Here is a 20,522-nt window from a genome sequence, read left to right on the forward strand (position 1 = left end):
GTGCAAAAGGGAGCTGTAATTAACCGTTTGGAAGTCTGTGATGTTTTCGCAAGGAGACAATAATTTCCTCTTGTTCATGTTACAGTATGCTAAGTATTTAGTAAATAGTCTGGAAGGAGGCTCTTTTGAAGATTTTCGTTACTTAACACCTACTGTTTTATGAACTATTCCTAAACTGTTGTAATAGAGCAAGCTAAAGGGATTTCAGATATACTGACTTTCTTTTTTTCCATTCCCTTCCCCTCGCCTCATTCATTCTCCTTTTTCTGGCCAGAAAACCTCAAACCCCAGAATTCCTCCAAAAACACAACTCTGGTAATAATCAGAATGCTGAATTTCTGACAAATGCCATCTGCTGATTTCTTTTTTTTTTCTCCCCCAAAAGACAAGATTTTGGATACGGCTAGTAAGTACTTTAGCTTCTTCTACTTTGTGATACCAAAATAATCACCATGGCAACTCTTTAAGGGCAGTCTTCCAAGCAGATTTATTGTGAATGCAAGAACTCAACAGCACTCTCTAGCAAGAAACAAAACGGCATCTCTTGCAGGTTATTTTGCTACAATGCATGAGTGATGACTAATAGACATAGGCATGTCTGCCTGAACTTTTTCAGTTATCCTTAATAGTTTAACTTGCTGTATTTATAGATGGTGGAGGATGCAAGGGGGGGGAGGGAGGAAAAGCAATCAGTATTAAGCTTACACAGCTTATGTTGTAATTGCCTCTCCTGAATACATTTCGGGCGGCCCCTGATGGCTGTAAGACAAGAATAGCAGAGAAACAGCAGAAATACTAGAACAATGATGCACTAGACTGGAAGGAGGTTGAATTTCTTTTGAGATAACTAATGAAGCTTTCGCCAGATCGGTTTTCTCTTTTCCTTTCTTTCTTATTTCTTCTTTCTTAGCAAAACAATGAAAGTAAAGGCGATTGCCAAAATTATTATTTGTCACACTAGAAATGAGGGGGGAGAAAAAAAAGAAGAAGAAAGGTCTTTTGCACAGTTGTGAGGAAGACAGACCAGGACAAATGCAAAATTATTAATCCCAAACAGTCATGCTGGTATTTTCCAGGTAGCTCCTTTTTGGCTCAGGTGTTGGTTGGAATTAGCAGATGTAATTTGTACATAAACCAGAATTTTGGAAACCATCCAGCATTGCTGTGTTATGTAGTTGTGTAAGAGGTTATATATGGTTCTTGCTTTGCATTTGGCGAATGGTTCTCACTTAAACATTCATTTAGCATGATTACTTAAGTGAACCATATAAGGCTATTCCTTGGAGCTGCAAAATTAGCTTGTTACAGTGATGCACTATGCCAAAAGCTAATTTAGGCTCTACTTAGGAATTTATAGCATTTATTTACCATGCCATTTGAATAAGGCAACTTTGCTGACAACTCTTAGCTGGCCACAACTTTTATATCATGCTGCATCTCATCTAACACTCCCAAACATTTATTCTTCTGTTAGGCACTGTCACCCCATTCTTCTCAATGCAAAGTAAGAAGATAAGAAACCCCGTACAGAGACAGAAGCATGCTAAACCCTGTGAAAATTATGCTTTTCTGTGTGAATGAGAGGAGGACTCGGAGTTTTGAGGAGTTTTGCTTTAACTGAATTGAGCATTGAAAGAAATAAGAAGGATCTTTGCCATCCTCACCTCTGATTTGGGAAGTTCAGAGACACAAAACAGGGACTCTTTCTCTCCCTTTTGTCAATTCAACTAAAAGAGAATGTTAAAAATATTGAAGGATCCCCTGCCTGCAGTGCCACGCTTGGAGCTGACGTTCTGAGGTTGTTTCTTCATGTATACCTATATTCCACAGCAAGTATTCTTCCTCAAGCATAAAACATCCCACAGGTTTTGTTTGTGGGCTTTGCCACCCTCAACTACATTGCAAATTGTTTATGAAGTGAAACACGAGGTAAAGCAGACCCACTGATTCAGTGAAGCAAGTTCTGCAATCGCCGGAAACTTGTGAGATTTCCTTGAAAGTAGGGAGTGCATAGGGGCAGGGGAAAGCATTGATGTTGTTTTCTTTTCAGTCAGCTCCAAAGTTGGCTCACTGGCTTATGTTCAGTGCATGAAAATCCAGGAAAGCTCCTTCCAGCCAGGTCACTGTACTCCTTATTTGTCTCGGAGTGACTGAGATCAAAATCTGTCCTGTCGTCTCTTTTTACGTCTCATTTTCTGTGCAACCAGCCTTTGTGCAGAAAGCTCCCTGGGTTGCTCTTCGGTGCTAGTTTCAGCTTTCTCCTCGATCCCAGCTCTTTTTCTCTTTAGCACCGTTACAATTTGAAAGCGCTCCTTCCCTTGTCCGTTTTTTTAAACAACAAGAAAAATAATGAGGGGAAAAAGTTAATTTATGTCTCATTGTAGATACTAATTGCAGAATGCGTCGTCTTTCTTTTCTCCCTTTTCTCCCCTTCGCTGACGCACATGCTCTATAATAAGCTCTGTTACTTGGAGCCTGTAAGCCTCTATAGTAAGCTGAAACTGCTACTATATTTACTCACTTTCCACATTTAGATAAAGGCTATTTTTAACCAGAGTTCTATTTGCGGGGGCTGCCAACGTCACTTAATGTTCACATGCATCTTGGGCATCATATGCTTGTTATTTTTATTTACTGTGCCTGTGCCAGGTCTGCTTTTTTATGGGAAGAAAGAATGAGAATGCTTCTTCAGGCCAGTTCTTGAAAGCTCTTTTGTACAACAGCAGATACACAGATAAGCAAAGAAAAAGCAACTCAGCGGTAGATTTGGCAAACCTGTTTTTTAACGACTGTCATCTTTTGTCTCCTGGTCTAGTCGCAAAGCTGTGTTCTTAGTCCCACTGCATTTGTTAAAGGTGAAGCTGTTTCAGAGGTATGTTAATTGTTATGGTGTCTCCTGGAAGAACCGTGAGTTCTTGTGCTGTGATGAGGGATACAGGGATGGATCAGGAAATTATTATCATTCCAGTACTGCTACCAGGTAGTTAAAACGGACAATGTGTAAATAATCAGTGCTTCTCTGATCCTGCTTGTTAATAGGTGCATGCTTTGAAGCTTGAATGCAACAGATGCTATTTTCAGATAATTAGTTCAGATTTTCAGTGTGAGAGTCCCCTGAAAATGATGGAAAATACAGTGCTGCAGCCATAAATCAAGTGTGTAAGTTCAAGCCTGTACATACCATTTTCTGTACGGGTTTCCCTGCGTTGCTCTAGTGACCTCAACCTGACCTAAGGGAATTGCCCTTTACAGAGGTTAGAAACACTTTGTTCAGCATGCTGACTCAGGATGCCAGATTAATTTGATATTGCCACCATCATATGCCCAGGATTTTGAGATACCCACATGCTTTTGCAGGGAATAGGTTATTCTCTACACACAGAGCAACATCTTTATTTGCACCAAGGAATGAGTTCCCAGAAAGGAGTGAAGTTAGGGAACAATAATTTAATGCTTTGCAGTCAGCATGCTTAACTGGAAAGTTTTAGCAGGAAGCTAAGTTAAGGAAGAGAGCTGAAATGGAACCTCCTAGAAGTGGGTTTTGTTTAAGTTTGGAGTGTTTTGGAATGCTTACAGAGTTTTTTTTAAATCTCTCTCTGTACTTCCTACTCTTAACGCTAATTCCCTTTTCAGACTGATTTCATCAACACGAGAAAGACTGAATAAGCTTCACAAAAATCAAAATTTCTATATGCTGATCACAACAGAATCAAATCTTTTACATTTTCCTGTTACTAATTTTTCCTGCACTATTTCTTTCCCCACTACAGTGAATGTCTTAATTTTCTTAAAAAAAGACTTCTGGTCGTCTGTAAAGCGAGGTCTGGGTTTTAAAATCAAATCTGCTGTTTTCACACATGTGCTTCCAAAGCTGGGCAGTGAAATCTCCACTAAGCCATGGACAGGTGTTGAGAGAGGCAGTGAGAACTACACATGCTTAATGCTCTATAGGTTAATCCATTTAGTTAGGTGACTAAACATGAATGAATCTACATACCTGTCTTTAGACGCTTTTATTTGAAAACATGTCATCCTGATGATATTACACTCTGTGCGATTCTTTCCATGTGAAATCATGTTTCTACTACCAGCTGATGCATATTTTTTTTTGAGATTTAGAAACTACAAACTGAAACTAAAAGCTAAGGAAAGGGAAGCATGTCCAAAAAAACCCAAACCTATAACTGTGTACCTTTGATTATAAACTGCCTTGTAAAACACTTGTCCTTTCCAGTCCCCCTCAGTTCCTGCTAGGCCTTAGATTTACCATTAGAGAATAAAATGCATTCAGGAGCGAAGGGTCACCCCAGGCTAGCAGTAGTACCTGTGTGACTCTTGCTGTGGGCATGGTTCATGCTGGTGGGGCACAGTAGCAAAGCTAACTACTGGTGTTACTTATTGAGCTGAGGAATTGCAATTTAATTTTTTTGTTATAACTTTGGCTTCTTTGATAGGAGCATAACTGCAAACACTCTGTCCCGTGTGTAACGTCTCCGATATCCATTGCCATGTGACAGCTAAAATTGTACAAGAAAGAACATATACAAACATCCTTTTGGAGGCAGAATCCATCTTCCCTTTGTCATGCCACAAGCATGTGATATGCACATGGCTCACCAATGACACACAGCCAATAACTGTGCATATCAGCAGTAGAGGTAAGCTCATCTATATTTTCAAGGTAAATCTGTCAGTAACCTTATACTGATAAAGAACGTGTATATCAAAACCATGGCTCATTAACAGAGCCATTTTTGTTTGCTGTCACAAGTTACGACTCGCAATAACTGGGCTTCAGCTGCACTGACATAGTTTTCAGCCATCTCCTACAAAGGTGCTTTTCCCTACGTTTTTACTGCAGTGTCCAGGAATGTTTTTGCAGCGTATGCAAAGATACAATATGTTTATACATATATGGATGGGTCTTTTCCTGTTAGTTCTCCACAGGGGAAGGGTGGGTGCGATGGAATCTGTAGGGTTCCAAAAGCGTTGGTAACATCCTCGCGCTACTCGGCCTGATACAATTTTCTATCTCTTTCCAGCAAACAGCAGCAAACTTTGTAATTTATAGTAATACTAGACTTACTCTGTGGCTACAAATGGCAGGCAGGCTACTAGAAGATAATATAGACTCCTAAGAGAGGCTATGCAGCTTGCTGCCAATCTATCTGATTTTACAGTATCAAATATTTGCACTGGACTGTGGCAGGAGGAGACTTACCGAAGGCAAAAAGAACCTTTTTCACCTGAAGAGCTACTGTGGAGGGGAGGAAAAGGGTTAAGTATTACAAAAGCTCAAGCTGACAGTCGGCCCTCGTGCTCTGCTGCTTCGCAGAGGTTTCCCTTTGATGGAAAGTATTTCAGTGACACAAGACACTAGCAGCTGAGGTAACGTGCTTCTGCTGCAGAAACCTTGTGCTTGCCAGAGAAAGTCACTGAGTGAGGCGGTTCTGGGAATAGCGGTGGCTTTTCCTTCTGTCCCTCCGTGTGCGTTGCTTGTGCACGAGAGCGTGCTGCAGGAGTGGTGAAGGGGATTGCACTGGGAGACGCACCAGATCAGGACAAACCGGCATTATTTACCCGCTGCTGTGGTGAAGAGCCTTTCTGAGGCATGATGAGCAGTCCCAGGCATTGCTATGTTATTCATTACAGAGAGCAGCACCAGGACAATGCTTACGGATCACTGCAATCAAACTTGAGCCTTCAGAGTAGATGTTGTACTGCCTTTCTCCTCTTCCCATCGATTCTAGAATGCACTAAATCTATATATGAGTATATTGTGGCTTAATGCGTGAGTTGTCAAGAGACGATACTCAAAACCTGTAGCACCAGTTCCATTTCATGTGACTGATCAAACTTGTCACCTTGTCAACAACATCCTTTATTGTAAAAAGAGCCTTTCGTGTTAACTCTTAATATGAAATGATTTCTGCAATAGTTTGTACTGTTCGAAACATTCATTATGGCTGACCAGGGCACACTGAGGCCCAGAGCCCCGAAACTGAGCTGTAGACCCGAAAGCAGGCAGATGTTAACTGTCTTTTGCAAGTTGTAAGCCTACGCTTTTTAAGCAGTATAAGGCAGTACAGGAATATGCACGTACACAATTCACCCTTGGTGCTCCGGTATATCTGGACGCAAAGAGGCTCTGAGGTGGTGTGTTTAAGATGTAAGACTTTTTTTTTCCTGTATATAATATCTTATTAACCAAAAAGAAATCAGCAAATTAACTTCTTTTGAGCCAAAAAGAGGAGATGAAATTATTGTAGATACATCAACAGACTGGAATTTTTTGGTAGATACACCTATATTCACCAAAATTCCCGGAATTTTTGAAAGTAGTAGAAGCAGTTTTTCTTTTTCTATTTAATTGCAGTGTTTGGTGGCTTTGAGGAAGCACTACAGTCCAGGCATGTGAATTCAGAAGCCTTTTCACTCAGAGAGAAGCAGCAGTGCTTTTTCAGTTGTTGCTGCACCATATTACCTGTGGCAACACTTGCAGGAGACACAACAGGGGAGTGCAGGAGCACCATACTGTGCTTCAAAGGTCTTAGAGATGGGTTTTATGTAGAGATGGCCTTATTTAAAATAGATCCAGGTTTCACATATCACAGAAATGAAAGCGTTTTGGAACCGAGGTTAGCATGTTCTAAAGAAAGAGACTATTTGTACTGTTTGGATTTGGACCTAGTTTGGAATATGCATGAATATTTGGATCTAGGCTTACAGGCAGGGTAAGACACCATGAGCTACCTGGAAGGAAGTTGTGAATCAGGCCCTTCGTTTCCAGGCATTTCCAGGCACCGCTTTTCTTCAGAGAGCAAGCGAGCAAGTTGGCATTCAGCCCTCAGTCTTCATTCAAACCAAATTCCAGTTGCAATATTGCCAACTCCAAGTGTTAAAAATCAGGATATTAAAAAAAAAAAAAATAAATAAATGTTGTGTATTTTTGTTTGCCGTCTGGTGTTTGAGACTTAATATGGGTTATGTTTTCAGGCTTTTCTCTGCAACCAGAAGAGATAGGAACTCTAGGGGTGAGAGGTTGAGGGCAGAATGAGAATCTCACAAAGCATTTGACTCCAAAAGTAGCACTTGAATTGAAATCCCAAATACTAGGAGATCCACACCATAAAACCCCATGAGTCAGAACACATTATCATATAGGCTTGTGGGAATTTTGTTGAATAAGAATTGTGTAAGGACTTCAGGAATAATTTTGCTATATTCCATGTTACTGAACATGCTCTCAATAAGAGTTAAAGAAACTCATTTTCAATAATTAGAAGCTTCACAAAGACCTTCCATTCTCTAAGCTGGCTTTTGCAGAGACCTGTCAGCAAATATACTAGATTTCAGTGTCCCTGAGATATGAGATTCTCTGAATGCCCCATGTCTGTCCCCTGGAATAGGCTATATCATAGGAACAAGCAAGGATAAATGAGGACATTTGTTATAGCCTGTGAATCCATCCAGCCCAAATCTCCTGATACATAAACAATACCAGATCCAAACATCTTGTCACATCTGCTTCATACACCAAACAGCTGGGTGCACAGATGCTTTGGTCTACTAGAGCATCTTAGGCTGAGTGCATTCTTCTGTATGCTTAGTTATTTGTTTTAATTGGTTTCGACGATTTGACTTAAATCGCTTCTGATGTTGGTGGAATACAGGTACATTTGTGGCTGATTGTGACAGCTGCCACAAGCTCATGAGAGGTTACATTAGTAACCTAAAACTTCTGGGAAAGAGACCACCATGAGCAGGCCCTGAACTTAAGGACGCTGACTTCAGAAGCAGGAGCGTTGGTCTCTGAGCTAGAAAAGACACACACACAGCTTCTGGGAAAGGAAGTGAAAGTTCAATAGTTAAACAATGTATTTCTTTGCATAAACTATGTATAGACATATGTATATATATATATGATTTTATAGATATATATTTATTATGAATGACAGAGCATTTTGCTGATTTCTTACTGCCCTTCTTCATTAAACCCATTCTATCTGTCTTGCTATTGTATTGCATTGTATCATATTGTATCGTATCGTATCGTATCATATCATATCAAAATTTACTTTCAAAGCTGTTCAAAGGCAGGATCAGGTCTCTCTCATCCACACAGTTAAACAGTCAGCATGCCTATGAGGACTGTAAATAATAGATAGCATTTCTTCTGAAAGGGGATACACCCAACGGCTCGGCGATTCCCCAAGGTACTGAATCTTTTCACAATCCATTTCGGACTCACGGGGAAGAGCCCTTTTGCAAACAGCACCTCTTGGAGCACCTGGCACATATGTCAGTGCTCGCAGTGGACGTATTGAACCAGTCCAACGTTCCTCAGCTAACAAAAGCAGAAACAATCACAGACCAAGATGGTCTGGCTTCTGGCCAGCTTTAATTAATTAAGTTCTACCAAACATCATACATTTACCTCTAAAAAGAGAATTCTATTCCTATTAAACAAAAATCTTCTGGGGAAATGAATCACCAAATCCCCTCCAGAACCTGACCCCAGTTTCTCACAGTGCAGGACAATACCTCCTAACTGCCATTTCAACCCCAGGCTGCTTCCATGTGGTGCTGAGCTGTGCAGCCCGCACCATCTGCACCAATGTCACTTGCGGAGCGCTTCTCGATGGCGTTCACTTTGGGCCATAGGTATGCAGACTGCCTGTTGCACACAGCTCAGGAGGCCAGGGTCCACTCCCTCCATCCTGTCTTTGTTCTCTGCATCCCTTTGGGAAGTTTCATCCTTGAGGACGTACCACACGAGTCCTCTGTGCCATAAGCATCTATACAGAAAGGATCCGGCTGGCACAGACCCTTGGGAGCTTTCTTGCAAGCTCCGGACATGTGCGAACACATCTTTGCTCCTTTGACATGCTTATTTTAAAATCTATAAAACTAAGAGGAAGGGGATAATGTCAGTAGGGGAGGAATTTTCCCTCACTAGTAGAAAGTGCTTTGTATCTATCACTAGTGAACAGGCAGGAGGGAATCCTGTCCTCAGTGTCATGGGTGAGATGCTGGCTCACCTTTAGTCATTCTATATGCACCATAACATTTGCTAAGTCAGTCTTCTCCCTTATGCCTCTGAGCACTTTCTACGAGGCACCAAATTACTCACTTCTTTCTCCTGGGAACACCTCCCTGTCATCCATCCTGTGCTATGGTGATATTGCGTCACAAGTAGCTTAAGATTAATTACAATTGCTCCACATTTACTGAACCTTGGAGAATCAGATACCGCTCCTCCTCCTCCCCACGCCTTGCTATGATAGGGAAATTACACCTTCTGAGTCCAGCGCAGCTTCCCAATAATCTTCAAAGCTATCTGCAGTTCTTTATAAAATTTGAGACCTTTATAACATACAACTGAGTTGTATTTTAACTAAATATTTCATTGAACTCCTCTTCCTCCTCTCTGACCCAAACCATGGGAAAAAAATCAGTCTTGTTTCATTCAGTGCCAGAACTTGCACAAGTGAAATGAGCGTAATGTTGTCCCTTGATGTAAACGACTGAAAACTACTCTTGCATTCAGCACTGCTTGTATACTGCTTTTTTTTAAACATCAACCAATGCAACCAGGAGCTTGCACTATGCCACCAAATTAGAAAGGTTGATAAACATTTTTGCCTCAGGTAAATAATTTGCAACAAGAAGTGTATTCTATGAATGTAGTTTCTTTCCTGCTCAAGGAATATCTCTGGAAACGTTTCTGTTTCCTGGAGATGGTTGTACTAAAAGCTAAAATTAACAAAATAGGCGTTACTATGGGCATTGCCAGTAATCTTCCAGGAAATGAATTAAAAAACTCAATCTATGAATATTTGTGCATGTAAGATCGCAGTTTGATTTCCTCCCATTGCTCAGGGTAGTTAACCTCCATCACCTGAATAATCATGCAAATCGAACAGGAGCCTTGCAAGAATGCTAGTAAAGTGTCTTGAATCTGTTCAGACACTGTAGGCTTTTCTTTACCCTTAGAAAGGCTGTATTTTGCAGGGCTGGGATTGTGTTAAATCGCAAAATTTCTGCTTCACAGGGGTTTGAGTGCCAGATAAAGGTAATGCACAAGTATGAATGTTTGCTATTTCCCGCTGTGGAAAGAAGATGACTACATTTGCAGTGCTGGAGGTTCAGATGGGAATGGCAGAGAACGTATGGTTGATATTATATATTATCATTTTGTGTCAAGGATTTGGAATGCCATCTCATGGGTGATGGGGTGGGCAGGAGGGTGAAGATAGAAGAGTGTTAATAAACAACCTTATTGCTTCCTACTACTTGTAATTTGTTTGCTTTTTTTTACAGAAGAAATCCTCTTCGTACCTTATGTCAATCATAGCTGAGAATATGATCTCTTTTTCATGTGAATAAATGAATGTGAATGTATGTGAATAAAGTAACATGCCATTTCCTATCTGGAAATTATGCATACAGTTCATATGGTGAAAATCCATTTTCTCCTTAAGCCCACATTGGTGTTTCAAATGCTGATGTTCCTGTAGAAATGAGGAAAAAAATTGCTAGTTGGAGCTGGCTTAAAGGAAAACAGCCAAGATTTGCAAGACCATCACTTGGATTGAGCTAAGTCCTTTTCCTTTTTCCTCCGTAGTTGTATTCAAACAGCCTGTCAGTTTTTAGCCTTCTTTTGAAAGTAACAGTCAACAGTCAGAGCTCTGCCATGCCCAGGGACCAGCAGCTCTGTGCCGTCTGTTGGCCGGGACAGAAACAAACCTGGGGCTGGTATAAGTGTGAAAATTCTCAGTAGGGAAGCAGCTGTGTTTTGATCCTCCCAGAGCATCTTGGAAACTAGCAGGGGGAATGATAATTATGAAGACGATATTATAATATTCACATTTAAATATATAGGTTTTATAGTTGCTCCCTTTTCAACATGCATTTGCTTAGGCACAAAAGGTCGTGCGTGTACTAGCTGCCTATGGTCCCCCCCGTGCCACAGTACATACGTGAATCACATGGAGAGTAAATGAACATGGCTGTGACAAAATAAATGTCCAGAATAGAGTCTGGGAAAAAGTTTGTTTCCCCATTCCTTGGTAAGTGCCACTGTTTCTGATGCTATGGAGCACCTTGGAGCCTGCTACTCCATGGAGGATTGTTCTGACCGTAGGTGCAAAACCCAACATATTTGCAAATGGTAGAAACCTATTCTATCTCTGCAGACAATGTTGCATTGGGATAACTGGCTTATAACTAGTAAGGAGAAGGGAAATTGCACCCATCACCAGCAGAGGAGAGAGGACATTTTCTAGGCCCTGTAGACTACTGAATCAGATTTTAGATAACCACTTTATTTTATAAAGTTTCAGGGCCTAGCCCACCTGTTTAGGAAGACAGCTAGTTTCATAGTTGTCTGTTGAAATACATGAACTAAATGTGTCCATATGAGTTGCGATTCATATTTCTACAAACAATACACATCATGTGGACAACATTTTCACAGGCCACGAGTAAACGTGTGGTAGGGTCTACCTTGGAGGGAGCAGGGACGAAGGGTGAATAAGAAAGACTGAAGCACTTAGCTTCAGTAACTCCTAAGAAACCATTTTGTACCATACCGCTCAACAGATCTATGGCTACTTACACAAGCAGATCTGCCCCAGTATTTCTCTCAGTTTCATTTTCCATTTTTTCCCTCGGGATTTTACAGTATGTTAGTTTTTGGTGCTTAAATTTTTACACCTGTTGTTTGTACACAGAGTATTAACATAATACTCCTAGATGTGTCTGACTTTAAAAGTTTGTGTTGCCATTAAGCTATTTTCCTTTCTTTTTGTGAGAGACGGACAATTAAAAACATTCCCACTATTTGTAAATTCTCCTTGTGAGGAACACAGCAGATTGCCTGGATCTTCTGCTTGTTGTTCTGGCTTCGGTTTCAGAACTGAATGCACTCCTTCTGCTCCGTCTGTTTGAGTTTTGACAATGCAAAGGATGAAGCTGGAGGAAGTCCCATATATAAGCGAGGTCTATGCTTCTGCTTTATCTCAGTTTTAATTGAATTTCAATTGGATTCTGGTTGCTTTTATGCAATTCGGTGCAGGAGGATACAGAGCTTTTGTAGTACGTTTTCTGCAACTATGAGTTCTCTCTAGTCATGATAACTTATAATGGGCATTGTATTTAAGCACAGCTGATGTTTTTAACTACTACTCTTTTTCTGCAAAATAAGTTATTTTGCACTCATCTGTTGCTGAAACATATATAAAAGTAGTGAAAAACTTCGTTATTGAATGTATTAGCATGCATTTTTCCTCTTAATTAACTGCATGTTAACTACTCATCAAGCAGAAAACAAACTAGTGCATTTCCTTCAGCTGATTATGTAGTCTGCTTTTATAATATGCCTTCTTTTCACTGGACAAAGGAACAAATCCTCACTTGGGTAGATGAATGTAGGTATTTCCACTGCAATGTCTCAATGAAAGCCTTTTCTCTCAATGAATTTTCTTTACAAACTTCTCATTTGACATTGTCTTCCCAGCCTGACCTTGTCTTGTAGGTAAAAATTCAGCATTTTTGAGGCTCGTTTTATTTTGCGAGAGTATCATGCAATCATGGAAAATCATACATGCAGTCAGTGCTGCAGTAAGTTCTTTTATTGTCAAAAAATCATTCCAGTAAGCAAGTCTACCAATGTAGACATGGTAACTTGCCTACGTGGTGTCTTTATGAGATTTTATACAGACAAATTTACAAAATCTGGGATTGTATAATGAGTCTTCTAGTTATTAATTAAATATTAATAGCATTCTTTTGCAGTTTCGTATGTGTTAACAATTTTTTATAAAATATTCTGCAATGTATTACAGATGAAGTGAGGAACACTGATCTTCACAAATGATCAGCCTGAAGTATGAGTTTAAGTTTGCTTGGATAGCCCAGTTACACATTTCTGTCTCTATTACGAAACCAAGAAACTTTTATTAGCAAACAACTTTAATTGCTAAGAGCTGGTTCAAAGAGCATATGTCATTATACACTCTTTTTATAAACAAAACAGGCAATGTAGAAAACTTTATAAGCTCATCTTGCAGCTTCTTTAAGTGTATAGCTTAACAGTTTGCAGGATTGAATACTATAAAAGAAATTAAAAATTCAATTAGCACACAGCATTGTAAGAACATTAGAAATGAAGCTGTATTGTGTTAACAGAAAATTCTGCTGCTTTGGGGCGTTGTAACAGAGGGCACGCTACGTCTGCTCTTTGGGCTGGGTGGACTACATGGGTGGACCTGTGGGTGAGAAGACAGCTGTCTGCCTGGGAAATTCAGAATGTTTGCTGGAAATATGTAAGCCTAAATTTGTGACATGAAACATAAATTCATACCATATAATTAATTCATACCATTTATAAGAACTACTAATAAAAAGCCCTGCAAAAATTCTGCTACCAAGCCATGCCAGCTTATTGATCGAGACCAAAACCACTGAGCTGGTCAAAAACTAGCAGTGAAAGGAAAGAAAGTTCACTGTAGAAGCTTGGATTCAAGTGGAAGAAGGGGAAGGATCCATCTCCCCTAGTCTAAGTCGTGGAAAATCAGGCATCTGATCTGAACTAGAATCTGAACCCATCAATAGCAAGTGAGAGAAGGTCACCTCTAGACGAGTGACTCACCCAGCCCTTGGAGAAGTGGTCCACGTGAGACAGGTCACCCCACAGTGCTGCTGCTCGGTCCTTAGCAGCTGCAGAGGAGGCCTAGGCTGCTGGCTTTGGTGAAATGCCAAGCTTTCCCATGGCTAACCTGCAGGGAGGTTCACCTGTCCTTAGACCTGAGACCGCTCTGCTGACTGCCTCTTCTGGAGGTACAGTGGCTTTATTAGGTCGTAAATCTTGAATTTCAGGTCATGGACATCCTCAGGAAGGATATAAATTGTCAGTGAGGGTTTTTTGCATGTTTGTGTAGTGGTGTTTAGTCTGTTGTCATCTGTGTTTCCGGTGGAACAGTTTGTACCCAGGACACGTGCTGTCTCTGCCAGTCATAGCTCTGGGCAGTTTTCTGCCTTCGGGCCCAGCTTATGTTCTTGCACCAGTTTCTAAACAGTTGCATTATGCAACCAAAGGGACAGCGTGCCAAGCCCTTTGGCATAGTCCCACTGACAAAGTCCATCTTTCCCAGGACAGAGAAGGGCAGAGCTGGGCTACAATGGCCCATTCAGCCTCTTTGCTGCATGAGCCTTCACAGCGATGCCATCTGCACAAGAAGGAACAGCGAGAACGGCTTATCTCCCCGTGGATCCCAGCCCGCCATGCATTTTAGGGTGGACAGATGGAAGCCCCATTGGATCTAGCTGTGGAGGGAGTGCAGATTAATTGCTATCTGACTGTCGCAGAACGGTACCAATTTCACTTGCCTGGGAAGCGGTGTGTGTTCCAAGGCAAAGGAAGAATAACATTTCCCTGACGCTATTACTTCTCTTGTTCTCCTGCCTGCAAGAGGAAGAAAGAGGCACGGTACTGCATGGAAGTCTGTTTCCCCGCTGAGGAGAAATAAAAGCACCTCATCCTGCAGGCACGTAATTTTGTTAGTCTGCTTTGCCAATTACTTGTTTTTAAAGCACTTTAAATTAGATTCAACTTAATTCTGTTTCACTTTCAAGTCATAATATTGTTTCGAAACAACAAACACAATGAAAGTCCTTCGTGGTTGAGAAGAAGGAGGGTTGGTGTTTCCATCTTTGCTGCTCACTGCTGGCCCCTTTGCTTGGCTTCAGAGGAAACCCAATGCATCAGCCCCAAGTGCCTCTTAGCACCTCTGGCCCTCACACCTGCTCAGCGACTCCACGAGGTGGATGCAGTCGCCAGCGCATTATGGGACCCACTTAGGTAGCAGCAAAGGAGACCTCCAAGTCACAGCTGGAAACGGTGATGAGATTTTAGCAAACATGAAGAGAAAGGATGTGTGAGGCAGGAACAGAGGTCTGTCCTCATTGCTGCGGTGCTCGTCCAGTGGTGATAATAGCAGGTCTCAGCTGGGACGGGCCAGGGGAAGGCACGTGTTGTCCCTGCTGTCTCCAAGGGATAGTCACCGATACGGCAGTGATCGGCTCCATCTAGCAGATGGGGTCCTGGAGTGAAAGCGAAGCTGGTCTGTTGTGCAGAGTAGATATGAGGCATAGTGGTAGCAGCAGAGCAAAGAAAAGAGCCGTTTGTGTGAATTTCCCCATCTCTGAGATCTCTTGGTCAGTATCTACTGAAAACTGTGTTGCTTATTACTCTGACTCCCAGGCTCCTTCACTGACCGTCTTGAAGATGTTGCTTTGCAACAATAAAATAACATTTGCAGGGTGCAGAATGAAATTTGGAACTCTTAGCTCTCCAGACAAGCCCTAGTACTTTTTGAGAGCTTAGACAAAAGCTTGGGAGTGTCTGTCTGTTTAAATTGATGGATGTGTGCAATTACTCCATTGAAACTTATCCCAATATAAATGCAGTTATACCAATGTAAAACCAGAATCAGGTCCCACATAATTGCCTGAGTCTTGAAAGTGTTACACACGGGCATGTAAGCCACACCAGTTTATTTTTACCATTATCTGATGCAATAAAGTATTTCTTTGAATTTTTCTCCTTGTAGAGGCATGTAATGTGCTTTAGTGAAGTTAATCATGTGCAGCCTCAGGTGACTACTGCTTGTATTTCTAGTTTATTTTCTAGCCTTCTTTTCATTCTCCCTTATTAATAGATGTGCTGAGGTTTCAGAGGAAGGTTAACTTTCTGGAAGCCATTTCTCTTCAACTAGCTGTGACACATGCCTGCCTGACGGATGTATGGTACTCACTTTCTCTGCAGACGAGTATCTGATTTCATTGGGAGTCCTCGCTGACTCTAATATTGCTGAGACAGCTGCTCATCTTTCTTTTTTTTTTTTTTTTCCCTCGGTGAGGAAGCACCATGTACTCACTCTAATTACAAATCCTGTGATCTGGCCATTCTTCAGCTTTTGCAGCCTGCCTGTAACTCCCCCTTATTGAGGTTTTAAAGATGATCTGTACGTGGAACACCTGATCTCCCCTAAATATTCCATTTAATTTATTGCTTAGTTTTGCACTGATCCCATTTTGGTGCCTTTACTGGGGGCAGAGGAGTAAGAAAGGAAAAAGGTTATTAATTCATTTCTATTTTGATTTTAGGGGAAGGGGACTGAGAAAGCAAAACCCTAACTCCCTGGCCACCATTTTACATGTGAGGATGCAATACTCTGTGACTGGTCTTAGCAGCTTTGCAGAGCCTCCTCATTTCTGATGGTGGGAAGAATTCAGTGCTTTTGATTCACAGAGTTTGAGTGTGATAGCTGCTGGTGGCTGTGGAGCACAATGACTGTTGTAAATGGTGCCCTTAGGCACCATGTTAAGGATGAACATACAGAAACAATTAGTGACTTTTCTAAGCAGTTACTGTTTGATGACTACCTAATTAAAATTCTTAAACTAAATAAATCGATGGCAAATAGCATCGGAAAGTCCATCCCAGCTAGATTTACATTATTAAAATAGTTATAAAGATTGAGACAGGTCTGCAGAGAGCAGTGAATGTGTTCAACCAGTGGTCTCCCGTGGTGTTGGGCTGGGTGTATCAGCTTACACAACTGCACAGGGCACCCCTCTCCTTAGCTCGACCTTTGTGAGACCCTAAACTGATATTATAAAATATTAGAGCTTCAAGAAGTGTTGTCTTTGTGAGTTACCATGTTCTAATCAAAATATTTCTCTAAGTGATAGCTTACAGGGTCTGTGCAAATTTCCCACTAGTTCTGATTAGTGTACATAAAAATACGCACATGTATTCTCTTCAAATACAAAATCTGCCTTGTTGCATGGAGATGGGTATTCCTATCTCTTTGCCTCCTCCTATTCCTCCTTGATCTTTTTCTCTCAGCGACTGTGTAAGCAGGCCAGCCTGCAAAAGCAGAGCATCCATCACTGGAGAAGGATGACCAGATTTTTACTTATTCTGTAAGCATGTGGAAGATGTTGGTGTGGAATGAGTATATCTTTTCAGTTATACCTTTGGTATACGATCTCTCTGTAACTCCAAGATTCCTCCGTAAGTCAGTGATGGTCTTGCCAAGTCAATTCATATGGTCAGTATTCACCGATATGGTTTTGTCCAATGTGGTTTGTTTTCACCTTACAAGATGATGGCATTTCTTACAATACCTTTTAGCCATATGGAAACCAAAGACCTTGATAAACAGGATTCTCTTACATGCTCTTACCTTGTCTTCATCCCTCTGAAATTTGAAGTCATTTATTTGTTAAAACAAGTATAGAGCAGAGACTATTCAGAAGTTCTTTGGCTGGCCTTCTCCATAGCTCTGTGTTTACTTACAGTCCAACACAGTGTGAACCTGGAGGTGTTGTACTGATCTGTCCTCCGAGTATTATTTGCACAAGTGTTTATTTTCCAGGAGATAGCGCTGACTGCCCACCTGAGGATGTGCAGAAAAGCACAGTTCAAAGATCCACTCAATTAGCTGAGAGCATACTTGTTTCTCTTTTTTTATTTAATTTCAATGTTTACCACAGAGCTTATATTAGTATATTTTTTTTTAAATCTCAGTCATGTAGTTGAACAGTTTGAAAGGCACGCTAAAAAAAAGATAAAAAAATAGGTTTTTTCCCCTTCATTTTGGATGACCTCCAGACCTCCTAAATCAGATTCTGGTCTCGGCTGCATTTCACACCCTTTGTCCCTTGTTGCTGTTTAGCCCTGGCAAAATCCTATTCCTTTCTAACTGATAAAAGCTTCTAATAAGTATACATCTGGGAAAGTTACTCTTTGATTTAGAGAATTCCAAAATTATGCTTTTTGTCTAAGACTTGAAAACAGCCTTGTGCAGATGCTATACTCCTTGACCCCTACCTGTTAAGCATGCATGACACTCAGAGACATATAGTTGTAGTTACTTCCTTAAATAGTCTTATTAATTAGGATTGTGTAATATAAATCAATGAGCAAAAATCAAATGGCTGCATAAAATCCTCATCTCACTGATGTCTATAGCAAAACTCCTTCTATAGAATAGTAAAACTGCTTTATTTATTTTGGAATTGGATCTTTATTTTGCCACTTTTGAGTTACAGGGAAGCTTTTTGCATTGACATCACCATATCAAAAGCAAGTACTGTGACAAAACAAATGATGTCTTTGAATGGTGGGTGACACGATTGCTATTTCTACCTCATTATGTGAAGTTCATTTTGAGTTTGCAAAGTGTTCCACAAGTCTCAGTTAAATCACACCGTAAGGGAAATATCGATGTACACATTTTAAATGTGCATATACTTCCACAGTGAGCATAATAGTTCATCCAGAAAACTAGAGAGATGCAGCATAGCACACGTGAGTGTCCTCTAAGACTGGAATAAACTGGGACTGAAAACTGGCTTATATTAATTTTCTCCATTATTGCTTTTAATGTTTTTGTATCTGAACTTAGAAGCACTACAAAAATCAGCAAAGTTTTCATCTGCGCTTTGCTGCTGTCTAGTAGCGTAACAAGCAACGCAAAAGGGGAGCAATTGAGAACTCTCCCAGATGTTTAGTGTGCTAAAGCGCTGCACACGTGCCAGCTGTATTTGGTATTTTTAGATTTCTCTGAGATCCAAAACACTACCAAACCCCTACAGCTTTTTCTCTCTGAATCTTCAATCCGTGCTGTGTGGCACTCATTTGTGTTGTATGATGACAAAGCAGGGGCTGAATAATCAGATACCCTGGCACTTTGATGCATTTTCTGAAACTACATGGAAAAAAATTGGGTTTAGGAATGCATTCTTTAGCTCCTCTGGTAAAATCCTTAGCCAGTAATATTCTCCCTAATCTGTTAAGGTGTTAAAAAGAAGAAAAAATCCCTCTTAATTACATTCTTCTTCCTTGTAAGTCACACACAAATATTTCTACCCCTCCTGCCCTGATTCCTCAATGCTCCCTCCCTCCTCCGCCCACTCTGTCTCCTCTCAGCTAAGATATAAAAAAAAATCATAGTGTTTCTCCTGGGCACTGCGAGGTTGAACTAGAAAGCCTGTACACAGCACATTCAAAGATGACACCTGTTTCCTATTTAGAGCAGGTTCTGACTTTCAGCAGATGCTGCTGTTTCTCAATAAAGGCACTAATACAAATTGTTCAAGACTCTTCATCTCCTCTCATATTTGTCTTTCCCATGTTCTCATCCTGCCCTTTCCTCCCTCCCAGGACTTCTCCGTCAGCTTTTTCTTTTCATCTGACTGCCACACAGCACCTAATCATCTCCGTCCACCTCAACAGCTCATCTCCGCTATTACGGACACGGCGACACTTGTTTCCTGCGCCGCTCGCATCAAACAGCTGACAGGATCACCTTGTTCCATCACTGGTAAATGTACAGGGCCTCCAAGGGAACGGTTAGAGCCTCAGGGAGCCTACAGTAACGTAATGGAAATGCAGAGTGACAACCAGGAGCTTTAGCAAGGAGAAGTTCTTCCTCTGAACCAGCATGGGAGGTGTTATCTCTGCTATTTCCAGCTTTGGTGTGAGGAGTCTCCCGAGTTATTTTTATGAGAGATTTTTTTTTTTTTTAAACCTCTGTGTGTCCCTCCTGTACATGCTGTGCTGGCTGCCCATGGGCTGTCGAGTGACGGACAGAAGGAGGGATGGTGGCCAGGGAGGTGGCACGAGCCAGCGGTTCATGTGACCGACACGGAGTCCATGCCACTGAGTGAAGTGTGCCTTGGCAGGCCTGCCTGGTCATCAGCCCCACACCAGCTTCAAACCACTTCTCGGTAAAAGGTTCCTTTCTGGGAAATGTTTCTTAAGATGCCAGCTATATGAGCATTGCACTTTGATCCCTTGCCAAATTGCTGCTGCCACTACGGCAAGTGTTACTTGCAAGAAAGGTATTCATGTACTTTTCAATGTCTTGGTTAAATGCTGGTAGGTGGTTTGTCTACGTGTGCACCGAGACCATGACTGCTGGTCTGAGCAATGCAGCACACGTGGCATGTCTCTACATCAGAGTTTATGAGCTGCGATGGCTTTAATGGAAAATGTCCAGTACATTGAAGAACCTTAGTCCCCAAAATAAGAGAGCTATAGTGTCATAAAACCATATAAATATTTACATTAGAAGGAACCTTTGGAGGTCCCAAGTCCAACTTCCTGCACAGACCACAGCTAGCTTCAGAGTTAGAGCAGGTTGCTCAGACAGAGATTACACAAATTTTCTGGACAAATTTTCTCAAAATCAATATGCAATTTTAAAATATATCTCAGGTCTTCAGGGAAGAGTAGAACATACTTTGCTCCTCTGCTTGGAGGATCATGTGGTGCTTTGGCTGCAAGCTTTCAGGCAAGAAGTTTACTCCTGTGACTACAGCAAATGTACGTGGCTAAATTCCAGAGGGTTTTCCTGGAGCTTCTACCACCAAGGTCAGAGGATTATAAAGCTAACAGTTATGAGTACAGTGTGAAAATATGCCCATGTAATAGAATCTGGCCTAGC

Source organism: Tauraco erythrolophus, chromosome 3 (genome assembly GCF_009769465.1).
Source record: "Tauraco erythrolophus isolate bTauEry1 chromosome 3, bTauEry1.pri, whole genome shotgun sequence".
Lineage (NCBI taxonomy): Eukaryota > Metazoa > Chordata > Aves > Musophagiformes > Musophagidae > Tauraco > Tauraco erythrolophus.